This window comes from Lygodium microphyllum, chromosome 30 (assembly GCF_053477565.2).
Source record: "Lygodium microphyllum isolate KBCC chromosome 30, Lygodium_microphyllum_v1.1.10, whole genome shotgun sequence".
Taxonomy (NCBI): domain Eukaryota; kingdom Viridiplantae; phylum Streptophyta; class Polypodiopsida; order Schizaeales; family Lygodiaceae; genus Lygodium; species Lygodium microphyllum.
In genome coordinates, this window is record NC_141164.1 from 34,969,433 (window position 1) to 34,984,542 (window position 15,110).

The 15,110-nt window shown below is 39.9% G+C and overlaps 1 pseudogene; it reads left to right on the forward strand.

Moving 5' to 3' along the window:
• LOC148009719 (uncharacterized) overlaps nucleotides 1–10,370 on the forward strand; it is a 58,813-nt pseudogene extending 48,443 nt beyond the window's left edge.
• The last annotated feature ends 4,740 nt before the right edge of the window (nucleotides 10,371–15,110 follow it).

Below are 15,110 nucleotides of genomic sequence, written 5' to 3' on the forward strand. Positions count from 1 at the left end.
ATATATTTTCCTACACATTTACATATAAAGCAATATCACATATCTTCAAAGGGTATTTACAAATATCATATATTTTCTTTGATGTTTAAATATAAGGCAATAAGATGCCACATTTTTAAGGAAAATTAATTTTTTAATTATACTAAAAATCCCCTTATATAAGTATAAATTTATCCAATTTTTTAATTATACTAAAAATCCCCTTATATAAGTATAAATTATACTAAAAATTCCCTTATATAAGTACAAATTTATCCAATTTTTAAAAAGAAAGTAGCCCTTTTTCAATGGTATGTGGCACATTGTCATATTTTCTTTTGCACCATGGAGTATAAAATATAATTGACAATGTTATGTAAGAAAATTGTAAGCCTATGTGGCACCTTGGTGTTGAATCCAAATCTAAGGGCTTTCTTCTAAACTGTTAAAAGCAAAAACTATAACAAAATCTATATTCAGCATGCTCTCGACCATCTCTCTCTCTCTCTCACAAACAATTGACTACAATAATTGATTCTCCAATTGAAGGATGCAAATGAATCAATGGAAAAGTGAAGTGAAGGATATGCATGAATTCATAATAGGGTGGTGATTCTCCAGGCCCTCTTGGATCAAACTAGAAGAATCCTTACTCCTTTCTACTTCATTGGTCTTTACATTGATGTAAGGGACAAATATTTTTTTGGTTTACCCACCACGATCAATTCATGTGTAAAGTATTTAGGAAACTCACACTACCAAGATTATTTATGTTCAAGAGTCACTTTAAAAATCAATTAAGATCGCATTGAGAGAGAGAGAGAGAGATTGTGTGTGTGTGTGTGTGGGGCGGGGGGGGGGGGGGGGAGGTGAGGGAGGGAGGGAGGGAGGGAGGGAGGGAAGGAGGGAAGGAGGGGGGATATATAGACACACACAAAGCTAGAGGGGTTTTGCATAGGGAAGCAAAATTGTACATTTTGGATTGAATATTGAAGAAAAATGTGCCTTTGCCTAAAATCGAAGTCAAATTTTGCAAAATTTACCTATATTGAATGTCTTTTGTAAATGAGAAAATGTGTAGCAACCATAGGCTTGGGCATGTGTAAAGCCCTTCTTGTTGCCCTTTATCATTACAATCTTTATATTGGGAGCTAGATTGCTTGCGTTCATATTTTAAGTTTACTTTGGTGATTTAATTTGTTTATCTAGTTGATCATTTCCATTTGTAGATTTTAATGCTAATATTGTATATGGTATACCATTTACCATTAGTACGGTCATTGGACATCGATGACACATATTTGTCCAATTAAGTCACCAAAACCTTTAATGTTTCAACACATATTATACATTTTTCCTAATCATGTGGCTTTAAGAACAATCTACCACCATTTAAAGTATATGCAAAATAAACTTTCTAATGAGAATTACATCAAAGACTACACATGTGAAGATTTTTATGGCATTCACATTTTTAAAATCCTATCATTCAGATAGCGATATCTTTCAATACATACATGACTTAGCTTTGAGAATAATCTATAACCATTCAAATCATACGCAATATAAAAACTTTTCGTAACTAAATTGTTTCAGACACTTTACGTACTGATGATTTGTATGGAATGCATATTTTCAAATCCTATCGTTCTCACTTTGATAACTATATATTGGGGATGGTATCACAAATTATATTATATTATCAACTTTAGAACTTTTTGCATAGACTTTATGCATGCGCATGTATGCTCAAATCCAATCATAATAGAGTGCCTCTCTTCTCACCTAGTTTCTTGCTAAGAAATATGAAATATCTCATCCCTAGGAGCTTTTTAATATGAGATTTAGTAAATAATTTTCACATTGAGGATGCTCTTGGGGAGTAAATATCTAGAATTGCCTAGCAAGAAAATGGTAGTTGGAATAGAATGATGCTCTATGAATGTTGGACTCAAGAATATGTCCATGTGAACAAAGCATATGAAGAGAAGTTAAGAAGTTAAGAATAGGAAATGAGTTGTGACACATCTCCAAAGGTAGGTATCATAGTGACAATGATAGGGTTTGAAAATATTGATTCCATACAAATATTTACAGGTGTAGTTTGTAATACAATTTTGTTGAAAGTTTTATATTGTATATGCTTTAAATGCTTGTGTATTGTTGTCAAAGCCTAGTCAAGAGGAGACGTCTACTTCAAGCTTTTAGTTACCTAATTGGGCACGAATGTGGTGTAGATATCAACGTTGAATTGCTTTCTTGCTTTCTTGCAGCCAAACACGGCATTGACCAAACTTTGTTGTCCTTTAGGAGACACGACAGGTCCTTCGTACACCAGCTTCGGCTCTTCGACAGTAGCTTCTCTCTTCTCGCTGGAGGGTCCGAAGCCTCTCCACCACCCCGCCACGAATTCCTTTCTGGCATCTTAACAATCAGAGCAGGCCTTCCATCAAGAAGAGAAGAGGCTTCACTCTCGCGCGCGCGCGCGCCCATATATATATATCTATATATAGAGAGAGAGACATATATATATATATATATATATAGAGAGAGAGAGAGAGAGAGAGAGTATCACATGTAGTGGAGAGCCAAAACTATAGTAAATTTGGGAGTGGGAGTGAATCTCTATTTTGTTTTAGTTTTAGCTTTTAAGACTTCACTTAAAAATTCTTGAGGTTTGGATGCTGCCACATAAGCTTGGAGCATAGATTATATATAGCATTGGGCCTTGGCCTAAACCTCGAGATGCAAGTGTACTTCATGCTACTTATTGAAAAGTGATTGTTTTATTTGACAATAATTTGGATATATTTTTCATCATTACATTCGTAGAATGGGTTTTTATTGTAATTTGAAAAAAGCATGCAAGTTTCTCAAGGATAAATGTGTGTTGTTATTACCTTATTTACATGACTATACATATGTTAACATAGGAATTTTTTGATATCCTTTGAACAAACTTTATATGGATAGTTTCTTATACATGTGCTCTCTCCCCCTTCAATATATTATATACAATAAATAACTCATTAAATATATGGCTTCATACTTATTCACAAACTTTACTATTATTATTATATCGAGCTAAATGTGGTTGGTAATTTCAAAACATGACTTCTTGAAGTGTTGTAGTGGGAGAAATCTAGATCATAGTGGTGGTCACAGAAAAAAATCATATCCAAGTCTTATAGGGCTTTTGGGTGATATAAAAGGGTCTGCAAATGTGTGTGTGTGTGTGTGTGAGCTATGTACTATGGTGGAGAGCTTGGGAAATGCCAATCACGCTATAGTTTCAAAAAGTGAAATATCGAAAAATAGTACAACATGTAGACCCAATACTGACATTTAAAGCAATGGAATTATTCATGGAAAAAATTACCCATGTCATCCCTATCTAGATCACTTGTGGATGTTATGCCTCTTATGTGAGACGCATTTGGAGCTGATTTAGCTCAGCCATTGACTATTTTAAACAATCCCAAATCTGACCAAAACAGGGCAGCCACTTGTTACTTCAATTTTATGCTTACAGGTCTTGGCATTTGATGCCCGATTATGCTTGGTTGGTGTCTACATGTCTGGGAATGTATGCCTATGAGTTGGCACTTGATTTGAGCTTGGTTTGAGCATTATTTTACTCAATTTTGGACTGTTATTTGCCACTGGAAACTTTAGGGCTGAAGCTATTTATGCTACAGTTGGGTTATGTCTATTGGTCCAGAGGGTGCTCTCGGCTACATGATGTATCTGGACTATGCCACATGTCTTGTTTATGCTCTAGAATGCTTTTGTGCTAAGATTCGAGCTCGATTTTGATTTGACTGTCACTTCTTTGCAGCTGGCATTTCATCTATAACATGGTTTATGCCTAAGCTACCCAATACAAGTTATGATATCTTGGTGAATGCTTTATGCTTTGGCTGTGGTGGATGGCAGTTGTTTGATCTCGTCTCGACATTCACTTGAGTATTTTCTTGAGCCATTGGACATTGACTTGGCTTCTTCCATTACGACTCAGCTTTTTCCGTTACGATCTTGGATGCTATATGAGATTTGATACTCTGATTGTGAGTCTTGGCTATTACTTGGATGCCCTTACAGATATTGAGCAGTGAACTACTCCCTTGTTTTGGTAGTTGCCTATTGAGCTGTGATTGCTCGTTTGCTTTTGATATGCGGGATACTTACTAATCAGTAGACTTGGATAGTGCTTGGGATTTATAGTTATGGTTGTCCTACTTCTCTATTGTATGGCACCTATACTATCTGGGCTGCTATTGCCCATGTATGTTAGGGAGCAGTTGATCTTTATGGCCACCCGTGTATGCACATAATCTGTTGCTATGTATTTTATAGAGCCTCTTACCTGGATACTTTTACATAGATATTTGGGCTTTTATTGGAGCTTGATTCTTACAGGTTTATTTACCACTTGCCGTTCTTGGCTAGACATGTATGTCCGTACATGGTATGAGACACTGCAAGGCTATGTATACTCCTATATTTCGGGGATGCTTATGCATTTATGGCTCCGAGGCGCATGCTTATACTTTTATGGCTGTGAGCTACAGTGGTTGGATATGTCATGCTTTAATTGCATCCGTGGTTGATACCTTTGTGTTCTCCCCTTCTAGTTTGGATGAGTCCCCTTTGCAGTATGCTATGATGACTTCCAGCTCTTCTAGTCATGCAGCCAATCCTCTTAATGAGCCTGTTCTCTCTAATGAGAGTTTTCCTGATTCTTTGAGCTACTTGGATGTATTGGATAGTCTTACTCATGTTATTACAGAGCAATTGTCATCTTCTACAAGTTTTACAAGTTTTGTTTGTTTTCATTGTGGAAAGAAAGGGCATGTGAAGCGCAAATGCTTCAAGTGGATTAGAGAGGAGAAAAGATTGCGCCGCACTAGACATGAGAGAAGAGTGAGTGACACAGCAGGTGAGACCACTATTGATAGTGGTATGGTGCATGTAGTTACCCATGATTATGGAGTTGAGCCTAGACTCCTGGCATCATGGTACCCTACAAATTACTTACTCAGTGATACGGCCTATACCTTTTGTTGGCTTTTAGATTGTATGGCATCTTGTCATGTTACTCCGCACAAAGCTTGGTTCTCTTCTTACAGGGAGGTTGACGGATATATTTTTTTGGGCCTTGAGCAGGATTGTCATGTTATTGGTACAGGGGATATACACTTGGCTTTGCCAAATGGGTCTTCTCTTATGCTTTGTGATGTCTTGCATATAATCTATGTTAGTCAGTTGCATGGTGCAAGATATTATGTCTCTCTTGGGGATACTTCATGGAAAATCCATCGTGGTTGCCTGGTATTGGCCAGAGGTGCTAGATATGGCAGTGATTGATGCCAGGAGGCATATTCCACGGTGGATTCTGTGAGGTTTTGCGGTGGATTCCGTAAAATTTTATCACAAGGGCTCATACACAAGGTGGATTCTTTGTGCAAGAAGTCGATGGGGATGCCTATCCTTTTCGGGGGTTTTGTTAATTTAATGTGTAAATGGGTGATTCCATAGCAGGTGATTCCGCAAAATACATATTTAAATTAATAAACTTTTATGAGTTTAGAGTGCGCACTCGTAATAAATTAAGGTTAGGATTGATTTCTAACCAATTTATTTTTATAGCTGAAGACTTCTAGGTATTCACTTTTGTTGGTTTAATTATATTATTTTTCTAACAATTGTGAATGCTTTAGTTGATGTGTAAAGCGAGTAGCGGTGGCATTGGGAAGCATTGGAGGATAGTGTGTATTCAAATTATCATCAATTTTTTATGGGCGCGTATCTTAGGCATAGCGCCTATATTTTGTTGCGCTTATTTATTAAAGCACTTAATATTTATTTATTATTTTTGTATGCACATGGATGCACGATTTAAATACTTGTATTGGACATTGTATTTGGATACCGCCTGACTTCTTGGGTGCCCAATAGCTTTGATTTTTTAGTGGCACAAAAGCAAACACAAAAGCAAAAGCGTGCTAATTGTAAATTGGGCTATTTCTTGAGCTTGAAGATGAATAATATATAAAATACATGCTTTGTGGAGCGCTCACACAAGGCATGGGGGGAGATTGCACCCAATTGGTCTCTTGTTCATATCGTGCAAGCTTTCTTCACTGTTTTTTGTGCAAAAAGTAGAGTTCTTTTGTTTTTGGGGACCTTCTGACGCTCACTACGCATGCATACGACGTCCGATCTGTGCATTAGTGGTATCAAAGTGAAGCTGAGATCGAGAGCTTCCAATCGCTTACCATCTCGCGTGAAGGCGGAGCTCCTGGAACGATCGAGCTCTATAGTCAGTCTCGTGACAAAAGGTCAATACCCGCATGTTCTTGGCAGTTAAGAACTTCCTGCTGTACACTCAGATCGCGAGGGACTCGGCCTCTGCAAGCAGAGGACCACGTGGGAAGATCCTTCAAGAAGTCGTGAAGAACAGATAATAAATCTCAGTCATAACTTTTCAAGCTTTAGTAATAAGCTTATCAGCTTTTTAAAAAAAAGCTTCTTAAAAGCTTCACTAGCCATTTTTATCCGCCTGCAGCCGCAGCATGAACTGGCCGCCTACGCCGACTCTGGCAAAAACATCCTCTGGTCCTCAAAAATCAAGCTTAGTCACTAAAGCTTAAAGCTCCAAATCCTCTAAGTTACTCAAGTCACTAAGTCCTACAAGTCATCTTCAACAACTACTATAGCGGCAGTTTATATTCAGTAATACATAATTCACTTTACTACCCTCTGGAAGCCCCTGTTCACACATGTTAACTAACAGAAGCAGATTACAGCAATCAATCATCAACACCATGTCTATACGCAAAATTATTTTCTTGGAAGACAGTTGTGACATTGAACTTTGCAATCGTAAAGGAGAAATACTACAAAAGCCAAACTAAAAATATACAAGCCTTGTAAACCTGCCTTTGAGCTACGCTCATGCCGCTAACAAGGTTTCGAGTGTGTGAGGTCTTTTGGAATTTTGCAGGATGATTGATCAAAACATGGATGATCTTATGGCTGAAGGTGATCTACCTGAACCAACAATGGAGCAAAAGTTGGATTTGATTATGATGCAACTGCAAGAGGAACGAAGAGCACGACAAGCTTTGCAAGCTCAATTGGCTGAAGGTGATCTACCCAAACCAACAATGGAGCAAAATTTGGATTTGATTATGATGTAGCTGCAAGAGGAATGAAGAGCACGACAAGCTTTGCAAGCTCAATTGGCCAATCTGCAACGATCTACAACCGACCAAGATGGATCGCAACTTGAAGATCTTATACGATGTACCATCAATGCAACACTTGAAGCCCAATCTATTCGCAAAGAAACAAAGATAAGTAAAAGAAACTTCAAATTTCATACTTTCAATGGATCACGTGATGGAAAGACTGTTCTTGCTTTTATCAGTCAATTTGATGATTATTTCCATGAAGAAACATATGCTGAGTAAGACAAAATTAAATGTGCCACTAACCATTTAGTTGACCGAGCATCCTTATGGTGGACTATGGTCCGCAAAATCATTGATTGTCCCACTACTTGGGAGACTTTCCAAAACAAATTTTTGCAGAATTTCCTTCCTCCCCAATTCCACGAAAAAGCCATCAAGCAATGGGATCTTCTACAACAAAGGGATTGTGAACCTATTTTCCAATATACTGAACATTTTTGGAATGCCCTATTGCAACTACGAATGCTCGAAGATGCACTATAAGGGTACACACATATAGCGACGCTAAGCAGCAACGTTTTTTTCGGCGTCGATATTAACGTCGCTATCTGTGTCGCGAAAAACATCGCTATTATTGCGACGCAAATAGCGACGTTTTTAGTGACGCAATAGCGACGCAAATAGTAACGTTTTTAGCGACGTAGATAGCGACGACTTACTGCGGTAACATTTCACAGAGACCTGAATGTTTCTTTCAAATGAGTGCATGAAGGCGGAGAGAAAGAGAAAGGGAGGTGAGCAAGGGAGATGAGCAAGGAAGCAAGCCGCGAGCCGCACGCGAGGAGAGGAGAGCCACTCGCACAAAGAGGTCGTGGAAGAAGAAGAGAGCACAACGGTATGCCCTGTTTTGGTTTCTTTACAATCTTTGTTTTGCTTTGCAATGTAGGTTAGAAAGTGTTGGTTTCTCTTCGATCTTTATGTTGCTTTGCAATGTAGGTTACGAAGTGTTGAAAGAGAGAGAAATGGAAGCGAGTGTTTTCAAAATTTTTCTTGTGTTGGCAATCTTTGTTTTGCTTTGCAATGTAGGTTAGAAAGTGTTGGTTTCTCTTCGATCTTTATGTTGCTTTGCAATGTAGGTTACGAAGTGTTGAAAGAGAGAGAAATGGAAGCGAGTGTTTTCAAAATTTTTCTTGTGTTGGTTTTTATTATTTGCAATGTAGGTACGAAAATGTATGTGTGTGAGCATAGTTTAGAGTCGACCTCAAAGATAGATAAGTTTAGAGCCGAACTCAAAGAGATAGATACGAAAATTTAAAAAAAATGACCTGAAATATATATAGTGAAGTGGTCCCAATATACAATATAGAATCGTTATTAAATTATCATTCCATTACATCGCAGTCAAGATGTTTAGTACTCACGACCAACATGGTGGTGATCGTGAGGCTTGGCTCAATCAACGTGTCCCCTGTCCATGCACGCAATGCAAATTGGCCATTCGTCGGAAACATCGTTTGTCCATAGAGCATGTGCAATGGTATGGAGAGTTTCGAGTTGAGATAATCGATCAAGCAGTCTTGAATTATGAGATTGCGGTAAGTTCTCTTTCATTACGTACTATATGATATGTAATTGATTTAAGTATAACAGTTTGGGGTTATCTTAGAAGTTAGCTCCTTAACGTCCTTTACAGGGTCACGGCCATGTCGATACGTTGCAGTCCGCAGATCTCTTGCATCTAGTAAGACGGGTTCGTTCGTGCTCTATACAAATGCCGTCCGAGACAACTAACTGTCTCATAGAAGGTGATAACTCTCAACCCCCCTTCTATGGGTGAGAATGCTAGAGACATGGACGATCCTCCTGCTTTTTTGGAGCCAGAGTTAGAGGACACGATCGAATCATTGCTTCCAACGGACTCGGAATCCCAAGATCCTTTAATTGCGGAGGCTGCCATTCCATTGTATGATGGGAGTCGGGTATCCCGTTTGAAGACACTTCTTGCATTGTTGAGCATATAAACAAAGTATGGATGGAGCGATGTGAGTGTAACAGAGCTATTCAGGTATATTATGATGTGTATGATTCTTTATTGAAAGCCATTAAAATGTGCTATGTAGTACTCTAATAACGTGCTTCATTGCAATTTGTAGAACGTTGAAATCTTACATTTTGCCTTCCCAAAACACGATGCCTGAGTCTCGTGATGATGCAAGACAAGTCCTGCGAAAGCTAGGCATGGATTATAATTGCATTCATGCTTGCCCCAATGATTGTGTTCTCTTCCAGGGAGAGTTTGAATTGTTGGCCACATGTCCCAAGTGCGGTGCGGATAGGTATCGAAATGACTTGCAGGGACAGAATGTTCCGCATAAGGTTTTAAGGCACTTTCCACTGATACCACGTGTTTGTCACATTTTTCGGACCAAGAGTTTTGCAAATTTGACTACATGGCATGCGGAAAATTGATCCACTAATGGTGTACAACGTACACCAGCTGACTCAGAAGCATGGCATCACATTGACGAGACTTTCCCTAACTTTGCAAAGGAGGCGAGGAATCTACGATTCGGTCTTGCCATGGATGGGATAAATCCTTTTGGTTTACGTTCCACCTCCTATAGTGTATGGCCCGTGGTCCTTGTTAACTACAATATACCGCCATGGCTTTCCACCAAGAAAGGACACCTTTTGCTCAGCTTGCTTGTGCCTGGATGATACAAAGTCAAGAATATGGATGTCTACCTCTCTCCACTGATTGATGACCTAAAGGAGTTGTGGGAGGGAATTGTAGTGGAGGACATGAGCAAACATATTGGTAGGCGATCCACAACTATAAGGGCAATTCTTATGTGGACCATGCATGACTTTCCAGGTTATGGAGAATGCTCTGGTAAAGCGTGTTTTCTTATTTTGCTAGTTTTCTTTGAGCCATGTTGGTGTTATGACATGCCTCATTGTACATGTGTGTTATATAGGGCTAGTCACGACAGGTTACCATGCATGTCCTCTGTGTGGACCAAGGTTGGATTCTCGTATGTCAAAATCTATGAAGAAGATGGTATTTGAGGGACATCAGGCTTTTGTGCTAGAGTGTCATGTCATGAGAGAAGGATTTCTTGGCCGCCCTCTTGCAAGAATGAACGCACTGAGCTGGTTTGATCGCAGGATGGTGGACCAAGACTTGCTTCCTAGTGGAATGCGATGCTTCTCAATTTTCTATGAGCTGACTTATTGGAAAAAATTGAAAATTAACCACCTTTTAGATCCCATGCACATTTTTAAGAATGTGGGTAGCTTGCTATGGGACCACCTCATTGGGCAGCGAGACACACTAGGAGCGAGGATGGATTTGAAAGCAGTGGGAAAGACAAAACCATATTGGCCTGTAAGTGGCATCAACGGTCGAGTGCAATTTCCGCGCGCTCCTTGTTTTTTTTCTGGCAATGAAGTGCGACGAGTAAAGGAAAACATCAAGTCCTTTTGCACGCCGAATGGCCTAATGCGTTCTCTCAAGATAGCATTCATAAAGGATGACCAACTGACAGGACTCAAATCCCATGATTGGCATAAGATGTGTCAGGTATGTACGGTATAAGGCTGCGTATGGCATGATTCTGCATATTAGATTTCAGAATCTCCGTTTGTTTATACACAATATTAATTACATGGTTTTCACAGTTCGTTGCCGATCGCAATTGCAGGGTCTCTGACATCGAAGGTACGAACAACCATTTACAAATTGTCCGAGTTGGTTCAGTTTGTCTCCCAAAAAGAGATTCACACATCATCGATTGAATCCGCGAAATGCATGGTAGTAGAGACTGCTTGTCTTTTGGAGAAGTATCTTCCCACTAGCATGCTCACAATACAAACCCATCTTCTAGTGCATATTGTAGATGAATTGCAAGTTGCAGGTCTAGTCCATAGTCGATGGATGTTTTTCCTTGAACGGTTCATGAAGACCTTAAAGGGATTTGTGCGACAACGGGCTCGTCCTGAGGGTAGCATGGCTAAAGGTTGGTTAGTGTCGGAGGCCTTGGTGTACATTTCTGAGTGGTTGTCCACTGTGGACCAGGACAAAGGCTTGATATGTCACTTAAGGAGGATGATCGTCTGAATGGAGATGTCCTAGTGGGAAACGGAATAGAGAAGAAGATGGACGCATCCATGGAGTCCAAGGTGAACCGATTTTGTATACTGCGTAGCGCTACGATGGAGAAGTGGCTGCAACGGTATGAGGATGCTCGAGTTGAGCGAGAGTCTACAAGATCTGACTTTCAATGGAGTATGTGGCAACGGCCCATTCGATATCCAAAGGGCTTAGAGGACATGCCTCTACTCATGTCCACTAGATGGCTACATGAGGCCCTAACCAAAGCATCTCAAGATGGAGAAACAGTTACTGAAGAAGAGTGGGACTTCTCACGTGGATGCAATCCCAAGGTATGCAATCCCAAGAAATTACAATCTATACTGCAAATCGCAACTAATATACTTGTTCTTCTCCTAATATAAGGTCCATAGTGCAGCATGGTCACGTGGATGATATTTCAAAGTAGAGCACATCAACAAGTTACGCTCGACAATGGACTCTGGAGTGATGGCAATGTTTGAGCAGGAAAGCCGACGACATGCCACAGATCCAAACTGTGTAGTTGCAGAGATGGAGTATTTCGGATGTTTACAGAGTATCCTTGCAGTGGACTATCGAAGTTTCTCCGTGACCATATTTGATGTGCAATGGTTCAAGGTTACTCTTGAAGGAGCAGGTGCAACTGTTCGGCGAGGGCCAAGTGGCTTTGTTGAGATTGACTCAACAAAGAAGTGGACCGATTTGAGTGATACATTTGTTTTGCCAAATCACTGTGAGCAGGTAAGAGTCCCTAATACTTGACGCACTTTAACAATCTCAAAGTGGACTTTTATACTAATCGTAATATGGATCAGGTCATCTTTTTCCCTTATCCGCAACAACCTCAATGATGGTATGTCATTCCCATGACATCTAGAAGTATCCCCGTGTTTGCGAGAACCCCCGTACCAATCGTAGAAGAGACACCTTTAATAGCGGCAATGAGAGAAGGCATACAAGAAACTAGGATGAACCACCTGGAGGACCAAGACATCTCACCTATGGAGATAGAGGATGGGTTTTTTGAAAATGAAGCAGAGTCCTCATTTTGTGGAGAATTTTGTATAGATCTCCCGATGTATACTGAGCTATGTCAAGATGAGATTGTGGAACCCTAAACAAAAGTGACTCGATCAAAACGTTCCTCCCACTACAGCTATGCCACTTTTTGTAAATCGATTCGGAAAATTTGTATGTTTTTGGAGTATGGTGTTTTGTATTATCTATTTTTTTAATTATTTTAAAATTAAGTCTTGCAAATTAAGTCTTAGTTTTATTATGACTTGCAATTCATTATCTAATTGACTTATTTTTCCTTGTATGTGCAGGTTTAGGATTTGGGCACGAACGGTAGGATGAGTCGGGATTTTACAGATGATGACATTGACACGATGCTAGCACGTTTCTCACTGGAGCAGCTAGCACGGGTCAGAGATAGAGCCGATGCACAGCTTTCCCATTCCACCTCAGCACAATCGGCAGACTCTAGATGGTCCGATGCTTCGGTCTCCAATAGACGCAGTCGGAGGTCTTGCTTTGCTTCAGAGTCACGTAGTTGAGGAGGAGGTAGCTCCTGTTGTGGGGATACAGATGCAATCTCTCCCACTCGCACTGCCACCAGGAAGTCGACACCGTCTTTCACTAGCTGTGGCGGGCAGATGTCTACTGCTCCCACTCCTTCACGCACCCCGCCGATCACTCCCAGGGCCGACAAGAAGTACACAAAACCCACTCCTCCAGGTATGTATTTTCGCATCCTTTTTCGCAGTAGCACTTATCAATTCAAGTTGTGTTTGACACATTTGTATTAATGTCATGAAAGTACCCGTTTGTAAAATCTTGCAGATTACTCATATCTCATAGATAAGGCCTCTGGCCATTTATACATGAATGATGATGGAAAAGCTGTCATCTCTAGGATGCATGAGTTGTGCCAACAAGTATTTTGGCACAACATTACAGACAAGTGGAAGGAGATCCTAGATGCTAGCAAGGAGTACATAATCGATACATTGTATCGAGAGTTCCCTCAACCCTCTAGCAATAATAGATTTTCGAGAGGGTGGATGATGACACGTATGTGTGACTATCAGTCGCATAGGCGGTCTGATGCACGTGAAGCAGTCAAGCAGGGCAAATCGAAGCCAGAGTGGCTGGATACAGAGGACTGGAGTAATCTCCAGGATGAGGTGACATCCACTTCAGACAAGTGGAAGTAGCAGAAGGACGCAGCAAAGACACGCTTGGACGCAAGATCAGTGCATCACCTTGGTAGCGGCGGCCACACAACATTCCTGGTAGATTTTGTAAGTTTTAATAGGGTAGAGTACTCCAATTTAATGACATCCATGTTGATGTATGTATTTCGAACATGAATCTCAAGTATGTTGTTTTTCAATATTTGTGTGCCACAGCAAGGTTTTATGAATCGTGACTCGACTGCACTAGAGGTGACATATGGGGAGAAGCATGGCTTGAGTGCCCTGATCGAGAAGCTCTATGCTCGCAGAGGACTGGTAAGTAGTAATAAATATCATTCCTAATTTCAGAAATCTATCATTATATGTTAGTTTGTATTTGGTACTCACAATTATATATATATTTGTTGTTGCAGACTCCCTTCGATATGCCACTACAGCGAGAGGAGTTTTCTGATGCGGATGAGTCGTAGAGAGCATATTAGGCTACATAGGATTACTCCCCATCTTGTATTATATAAGGCCTTATGGCCTCTATCCTCCATATATAATAGCAAAGTGTATATGATTCGGACTTCTATGTTGTAGCATGACTCCATATTTGCTTTGTTGCAGTAGCACTTCTCAATTTAAGTTATGTTATTTTCTTCATCAATGTAGTGCACATTTGTGTTAATTAATGTCATGAAAGTACTTGATTGCAAAGTCTTGTCATTATTTGGGATCGATTGTCTAACTTCTTTGACAGCAGGAATTGTCTGTTAGCCCTGTGTGGCTCTAACTGTGGCAGGGCTGCATCTGCAGCTCTGCCACAAAAAAAATTTATTCTCTGCAACCGTCGGTATCAACGTCGGAAAATAATTCTGCAATCGTCGGTATTAGCATCGAAAATTCCTCTGTAACCGTCGCTATTTTTGTCGCTAATTTCGTCGCTATTAGCGTCGTTAAATAGCGACGATTTTGTAGCGATGCTAATACCAACGATGAGGATATTTTATATATATAAAGAAAACGTCGTTATAGCATGTATATATTGTAGTGATGTACCAGAAGCAACTCATAAACGCAAGTTTATGTCTGGCCTACTTGGACATTTTTATGCGGAAGTCAATATGTTCAAGTCAACAACCCTTGAAGATGCAATTTCCTTGGCCCATGACACTGAAGACAAAATTGACGGAGGAGACAAGCGACCACAAAAATTCCCAACTAATGGTAACGTTGGTTCCAAACAATTCAATTCAAATTTTTGAAGATTCATTCAAAGTTGTTTTCTTCCATCGTCATTCCGTAAATCTTGGACACGACGACTTATTTTGCAATCAAACACGAATCCAAACCCTAAGCCATCTCTTCAGTCAAATCCCAACATTCCTAAACTTCCTACCATTACCAATAATGTATCCAAAACAAAACCCATAGTTTGTTATAAATGTCATCAACCTAGACATCTAGCAGTCAATTGTCAATCCAAAAAGCCATTAGTCCATATCAAATATTTGGGAGCAATAGAAGATGAAGAATGTGAGGAAATGCTGGACTTTACGGAAGAAGATGACGACATTGGTACTACTTCTGATACTTTGCTAGGTATGCCAACTC